At 36.9% G+C, this 8,336-nt stretch overlaps 1 pseudogene across 1 annotated transcript; it reads right to left on the bottom strand.

Moving 5' to 3' along the window:
- Window positions 1–959: 959 nt before the first annotated feature.
- On the bottom strand, window positions 960–2,206 carry LOC309870209 (large ribosomal subunit protein uL4 pseudogene; annotated as a pseudogene). Its single transcript has one exon. The product of its transcript is annotated as a large ribosomal subunit protein uL4 pseudogene (transcript).
- Between the last annotated feature and the right edge of the window lie 6,130 nt (window positions 2,207–8,336).

The raw sequence follows: 8,336 nt of genomic DNA, 5'->3' as shown, positions 1-8,336 counted from the left end.
AAAGACCTTAAATGTGAGACAAGAATACATCAAAATCCTTGAGGAGAACATAGCAGCAACCTCTTCAACCTCAGCCGCAGCAACTTCTTCCTAGAAACATCACCAAAGGCAAGGGAAACAAGGGCAAAAGTGAACTATTGGGATTTCATCCAGATAAAAAGCTTTTGCACAGCAAAGGAAACAGTCAATAAAGCCAAAGGCAACAGACAGAATGGGAGAAGATATTTGCAAATGACTTATCAGCTAAAGGGCTAATATCCAAAATCTATAACGAACTTACCAAACTCAACACCTAGAGAACAAATAATCCAATGAAAAAATGGGCAGAAGACATGAACAGACATTTCTGCAAAGAAGACATCCAAATGGCCAACAGACACATGAAAAAGTGCTCAATATCACTCAGTATCAGAGAAATACAAATCAAAAACACAATGAGATACCACCTCACACCAGTCAGAAAGGCTAAATTTAATTAGTCAGGAAACAATAGATGTTGGCAAGGATGCAGAGAAAGGGGAACTCTACTACACTGTAGGCGGGAATGCCAGCTGGTGCAACCACTCTGGAAAACAGTTTAGAAATAAGGCAGAATATCATGGGGAAAAAGAGGAAAAAATGAAACAGGACAAAACCAGAGAGGGAGACAGAACATAAGAGACTCTTAATCTCAGGAAATAAGCTGAGGATTGCTGGAGTAGAGGGGGGTGGGAGGGATGGGGTGGCTAGGTGATGGACATTGCGGAGGGTATGTGCTATGGTGAGTGTTGTGAATTATATAAGACTGATGAATAAAAGGCCTGTACCCCTGAAACAAACAATTCATTGTGTGTTAATAAAATGGGGAATAAAAGAACACAGAGCAGCTAAAGGCCCTTAAGGAACTCAAGAAAACCATATTGTATAACCTCAAAAAAAAAATTAGCTGTCCAAAATGATTTGACTTTTATAGAATAAATTTAAGTTTTTAGGCACCAGGCTTCTTCACTGTGTTTCTTTTTTGCAGGCTTCTTGTCAGCTGCTCGTTTCTGTTGGCTGCAGCCTTCTCCCCCACCACAGGTTTCTTCTGCTTCTTCGCACCAACAGCCTCTTTCCTTTCTTCCCTACTACAGGCTTCTTGCCTTGAACCCCCTTCTCATCTGATTTGGCCTCTATGGCTTCTGCTGCCTTATCCAACCACAGTTTGTGATTCTTGGCCTGTCGAAGAATGGTATTCTGGCACAAGGTCTTTGATACAGGTTTAGCTTCGACATGATTCTCAGGTTCTTCAATGGATTCTTCTTCAGGACCCTGCAATGACTCTTCTTACATGGTGCTCAGAGGGCTCTTTAGATCTCTGGACTTTTCCAAGATTCTGCTAACGTTTGTATCAAGCACTTTATGCATGGGAAGGTTGTAGAGACTCTTGAAGGATGCAGCCTTATGCCAAGTGCCATACAGATCATCTAACTTGCGGAAAGCACTTTCAGTCCAAATGCAGAAACAACCGACATGCCCACCAGGAGCAAGTTTCAAAATGTTCAGTTTGCTTAAATTAAGTCAAGGAATTCCAGGGATGTTTCTGAAGGCCTTGATGATACTGCTATCTTCACAGAAGATGATGGAGGATCACCTGCACTGGATACGACAACAGTTTCTCATTATGCCCTTGCCAGCACTCATTTGCTGAGAGGCATAGACCTTTTTGATATCATCCCAGGCTTTAAGTTTCTTAAGAAGCAGAACAGCCTCTTTGGATTTCTTGTAGTCTTCAACTTTACCTTCAGTCACCAAAGAATATTCTGAACTTCTTCAATATGATGACCTTTAGACATGATCAGCACTAGTAAGGCTGAGGCAGCCAGGGCAGAGCAGATAGCATATCGCTTCTATTTTGTGTTCACTCTACGAGGCCAACAGTGCCAGGTTTGGGTTGGTGCAAACATGTGCCCACCATGACACGTATTTCCAAAAGTACCCTGGCCAGAACAGTGGATCCCACTGCCTTGAGCTCTGGGAATTCGAGCCACAGCTCTGCCAATACCCTAAGACTCAGCAGTGATTTGATGACCTGCTAATTCACTGACAGCATATGGCTAAGTTGGTGTGAACAAATTTCACGGTATCAGATTGAATGGGAGCCTTGAACACAGCAGACAAAATAATATTTTTGCCAGATGATTCCACTCTTTTCAGAGTACACAGATATCAATGAATGAGCAAACATTATCATGGAGAGAGGAGAGGGTCATACTCCTCTCAACCCAGAAGCTCCTATAGGAAAAGTGGCATCTGAGATATTGTATAATTTTACCAATGAAGAGACCAAGTCTTACAGAACTTAGGACATTCCCATCACCTTCTCACTAAAAATTTCTTTGCTGCATCCCTGGAAATTGAGAGACTACAGGTTTGTGTGACAATAAAACTCTTCCTCTATCCTCCACAGCATACTAATAAAGTAATTATTTTCCTCTCATGCTTTCTGTTAGAACTTAGAAGTGTTTCTCTTTCCTTAGTGAGAGACACTTGAGGTGAAAAAAAAAGACTTATCATTAAAAAACTGTTTATTTTATTCTCAAAGTAGCTTAAAGTGTTGTTTTTGCTTTCTTTACACAGATACTAGCTCCCATCTGAACATTTCACTACTGTTCTCGTGGCTACCCTTTGACAGGCTTGCCAGACTATGAACACTTTTCCTCGCCTAAGGATTGCAGAATTGCAATCGCTCATAAATTCAGAAAGAATTTTTTAGTAGTTTTTGGTAACACTTTCTTACTAACTTTTACCTTATCTTAATATGATATGCTTTGGGATAGCACAGAATTGCTTTTCCTGATTATTTACATTGTTTACTCTAACATTTTGACTCAGGCAAGGGCTGATCAATTTTACAGTAGTAAATATTATTTAGGAGACTTATAAAAAAATAGAAATCATCCTCCATTTCTATTTACTTTGAAGCTTGAATATTTGAGCATACATATTTTGTTATTGTTTTTGCCAAGCATTATTCCAAGCTTTAAGTAGTTATAGCAAATATCCAGCCATTATTCTACATTGTCATCTCTCTTTCCTACAATGGGGTCTTCAGAAATTTCCAAAGCAAGCTTACTACAAGAACCCTGCAGAAATCCCTCCAGTTAACATTTCCTTAGCAAAATGCCCCTTGGGTATTCTACAGCTGTTTTTAAAATGTACATGTTGGATATGGGATGACAGTCAGTGAAGCCATAGCAGGAAATGAGAATGAGGCTTGGTAGGAAAAAGTTTTTATGCTTACAGGTTCCAGAAAGAGGGTCATCACATGCCATGCAAGGTCACAGGAAAAATCACCAGGGTGGTCATGAGCCAGAAGACAGAAGAGAGGGGGAAAGCTTAGGTCATAGTCTTCACTGGCTTTTCCAAAGGAAAAGAAGACCAAGCCAACAGTTTAGGATTGGCTAGTTTGAAGAATTTTGGCAGGTTTTAGTCTACAGAGGTGGTCTTTAGTCACCTCGTACATACCTGACTCTGGGATAACTTAGGGCAGGAGAAGTTTTGGCTTTGGATAACTTAGGGCAGGAGAAGTTTTGGTGTAGGAGAACTAAATAAGGAAGTACTTGAGGGGTACAAACTCGGGACTGGTTCATTTATATATGAAAAGCATGCTCAGAGGCAAGTTATTATTTTTGTTGGTAATCAGCTATCTTGCGAGGGACAATCTCTCTGTAGCCAGAAAAGTTTTTAAAAATGTCAAAACATTATAATATAGAGATACAAAAAATTGACATATATACATTTAAAGTAAAGTCAAGTTTCATAGAAGGTATAAGCCTCTGAAAATGACATCTTCAGTCAATGTTTATATTGGGGAAAAATTATAAATTTATATCCCCAAAACTCAACACAGTATTAAAACAAAACAAAACATAAACAAATCTTAAATTACATTCCAAATAGAAGTATTATACTGACAGAATCAGGAGAGGAGATTTTGAAACAAGTTCTAATGAAGGGAATAAGCATTATGTATGTCTTGTACAAAGAATCTTTAATTATAAACTGTATTGTTGGTGGTCAGAACATCATGTTTTACACTTCTTACATTCTAATATGATAATGTGTCACTTATAAAGCACTTCTCTATATTTTAGTTATATTTCAGAAAATTTGTTGAGTTGTGGCCTTTTATGAATTGCATTATTTTTTCTACATAAAAATAATGAGAGATAGGTTCTTGGTTAGTGTTTCCATGGAGGACATCTGATTTTCAAGAAGAGATCACTGGAATTCAGGAAGAGATCACTGGAAAATTTCAGGAAGAGATCAGTGGAGATAACTGTATCTTTTGAAAACTAGTTGAGATCCCACGAGTATCAATGCCCTGAGTTAATGTGGGACATTACTTTCACTCTCTTAATGACCATAAGTTCTAAGCTTATAAATGATACACTGCCATTGTCACTTAAATTTGAAGTTCTTGTCTAATTTCTTTTTCTCACTATCTAGAGTTCTCATCTGCAGTTTCTGTTTGCTTTACTATACATTCGCCCTCAGTCTGGAAGAACTTCTGATATCCTTCTGAATTTGGTGTTTGAAGCTATGGACTGTTCTCATCTATGACAGATGTGTCTCATCTATGAAGGATGTATACTCAGATGCATATGATAAAACTAATTTATTATCCTAAACATAGTGATTGACCACAGATGGATAGGTGACCCAAATGAGAGCAATAAGAACCTTAGAGAGGACTTTTAGTTGAATCATTGGGTTGGAGAAGAACTTATTACACTTTCCTTTTGACTGTTAAGATAGAAAGCTATAAACCCAATCCTTTAAGATGCCATCTTGCCACCATATAGAAAAGTTTTCATTAAAACACAAAGAGCAGACTGAGTCCTAATGACATCATCTGAATCCATGGATCCAGGCATGTCTGAAGCCCAGATATCCTTTCAGATAAAGTTTAAAATGTTCCTTTGTTGTTTACCACACTTGCAATAAGACTGCTGGTTCTTTCAGAATGTATTTTGGGCTAAGCCAAAATATTTTTCAATTCTTCCTTTCCCACTGGATACTTTTTACAGAATAAAGTATTTTTAAACATCAGACAATAAAACATAATCATGGAGAATGCCATTTTATAGGATTTAATGAACACAAAAAAGGAAAAGAAAAAAAAAAAACATCATAAATTGCCCTCTCTTTGAACTCCTACTTGTGATGCAAAGGGAAGACATGCTTTAAGGGTGTATAGTATAGGGATGAATAGTATGGCTCTGAAGAAAGATACCTGGAATTTAAATGCCAACTCTACCAATTACTAGTTATGTAGCCTTAGGAAAGATACTCTCTGTCTCAGTTTTCTCATTTGTAAAATTGGGGCAGTATCTTGTGGGGTCACTGTAAGAATCAAATGAGATAGTAGTAAGATACTTAAACCAGTGCCGGACATATCATGAGTATTCAATAAATGCCAGTATCAGGGTATTATTTTTTATTATAATTATATACTATTATTACTACTTTCTCAGTTATTATATATACCACAATGATAATATACGGACAAAGAATGTCCCCTCCTAAATCTTTCATAACTGGAATCAACTCTCTTGCATATTTATCTCCCTTTCAAATCTTTTGTCCCTCAGAGCAGGCAACTTCTGATGGGTCCATTAATCTAAAGACGTTGATATTTATTAGATACTACCATGTTCAAAATTCTGCCTGAAAACTGGATATGCAACAGCAAATGAGTAACAATTCAAATATAATTGCTCTTCTCATAGAACGCACATTCTAGACATAGCACAAAAAATTAAAATCAAGTTTCTATTTATAACTTGTAAAGTCTTATGCAGAAGAAACACAAAATTCGGTATGTGACAACATATTTTGGGGTATCTGCTCCAAGTCTGAGGAGTCAAAAAAGGCTTTATTTACAAAGTGATTTTTTTTCAGTTGAATCCTTCACAAGAGTAAGAAGAGGAACACAGTGATACAGGAAGCACCAGATTTGGGAAATAGAATGGCGGCATGCTGGAAGAGTAAGAAGCCTCAAGCCTCTTCTGTCTGAAACACAGACAACAAATAAAAGCATGGCAAAAGAAGAGACTGGTAGTAAAGGAAAAAGCAAAATCATGCAGGAACCTCAGAGCATATAAATGAGGTTTTGATTTTGTTCTTTCTTAATATGTTAAAAGAAAGTAGAATCTGTTGAGTCATTTGTTTTTGAAATAAATTAAATAAATGGCTGTTTTGAAATAAACAAACCTGGGCAGCTTTAATCTAAAAGAGATAAAATATAGAAAAGAAATTGAAGTGGAGAAAACAGAATCAAATTGATTTCAATAGTTTTGGTAAAATAAAATTAAAGAGAAGTGAATGGCTATGAGGAGGAGAAATAGAAGGGAATGGATTGATGTATTTAGAAGTTAGAAGCTACTAGCTTTGATAATTGATGTGTTATGGAGACAGGCAGAGGAGAAAAAAAAGGTAAGTGTTTCAAGGAGTCTTAAGGTATCTAGAGTTTTACAACTAAGTAAAGAGCGTTTCCCTTCACTGGGATAGAAATTAAAAAAGGAAGAAGAACTTCCCATTCTGTGAGGGAAGGTGGCAGATAATGGCAATGGAAAGCTCATTCCGCAATGATCAGAAACAAAACAAAATTCCTTTTCAGGACACCAGAAGAAAATTTGAAAATAAATTACTTAAACTTTCCAGAATTTAGGAAGGAATAGCAAATTTAAGACAAAGAAACTAGAAGAGAGAAAATAATCACAAAACAGAAATCAATGAAATAGAATGCAGATGTATAGTAGAAAAACTTAACAGATCAAAAAATTTCTCTGAAATGAATAGGGAAACTGATGAGCCTGATCCCTAGCAAAACTAGTCAAAGTAATACAGAAAATACGGATTGACAATTTCAGGATAAAAATGTAACATCACTAGAGACTTTTAGTCATAAAATAGATAAAATATTTTGAACAAATATGTAACAACAAATTTGATATTTTTGATAAAAGTGAGAAATGCAAAGTATTATTTTTGACACAAGAATAAATACTCTCAATAGCCCTAGGTCTGAACCTTTTCCAAAACCTTTCCCAAAAAGGAACCTTTCCCAAAGAAGAAAGTCTGGGACCAGTTGGCTCCACTGGCGAACTCTTTCAAATCTTTCAGGAAGAAATAAAACCACTTTTACACAAGCCGCTAGAGAAAATAGAGAAAAGTTTCCAATTCATTTTCTAAGATGAGCTTAATGCTGACACCAAATAGTATTAGCACATTACAAGAAAGGAAAATGATCAGACCCATATCTCTTAGGAACATAAAGGCAAAAATCCCAAACAAAATATACTCTTTAAAGAATCCAATTTTTGTAACAGACCATAGAACATGACCAAATGGAGCTTGCTTCATGAAAGCTAGGTTACTCTAAAAGATGAAAATTAATGACTGTAGAGCTGTAACACTAAGAGGTAGAAAGAAGACAGAATTAACAGCCAAAGAAGTAGAACAATATACAAGAGTATGATGTCACAGAACTCAAAGATAATGTTTCAAGAAGGAAAGCATGATCTTTATTCTAATCTCTCCTCCTTAAACAAATCAAGTTTAGGCCTGTATAAGTCTTTAATTGCTGCATTAAAGTACCACCACAAAACTCTCTGTGCTATATAACATAAAGCGTTTTGGCTGTTCATCAGTGAGTTATTTGCGGTTCAACCAATTTAGGCTGGGCTCGACTGGACAGCTGTAAACTGAAGGTCAGATCTGAATCAGCCTCACAAATCATTCATTCTCCCCAAGAATGTTGTTTCTTGAAGTCCTAAGAGGAGCTGGCACATTATCACTCCTGCCCACTTTCTATTACTTGAAGAAAATCACATGTCCCGGCCCAAAGTCTAGAGGTGAGGTGGATTTCCATTGGAAGGTACTGCAAGGTCAAATAGCAAATGACAGTTCTAAAGATACAGGGTGGTGAGGGGGAGAATGGACTTAATGCCACCGAACCATACACCTCAAAATGGTCAATTTTATGTTGCACACACAAAAATTAGTTTTGACAATAATGGGAAATTTCCTTCTTTGTAAATATTTTAAACTTAGTGACAATGCGTTTATTTAGATGTCAGCCTCAGTGTGTGGGCACATAGCTAGTTTTTCAGAACTCTTTTTGGGGAGGGAGCATCTTAGCACAAAAAAGAAATCAATGGATTAGACCTTGGGGAACCCTGAGCCCAAGTCCTGAGAGTTTTCAGCTGTATCCAAATTCCATCTGTATCCAGCAGGGAAACTGGAACGCAAGCCATGTGTTCCAATGTCTTCCAAGTCATCATGCACCTTTTGCTATCACAGTCCAGCTA

The sequence above is a fragment of the Mustela nivalis genome (assembly GCF_964662115.1).
Source record: "Mustela nivalis genome assembly, chromosome: 7".
NCBI lineage: Eukaryota > Metazoa > Chordata > Mammalia > Carnivora > Mustelidae > Mustela > Mustela nivalis.
The sequence above is the reverse complement of the archived record's forward strand: the minus strand, read 5'-3'. Positions and strand labels throughout refer to the sequence as shown.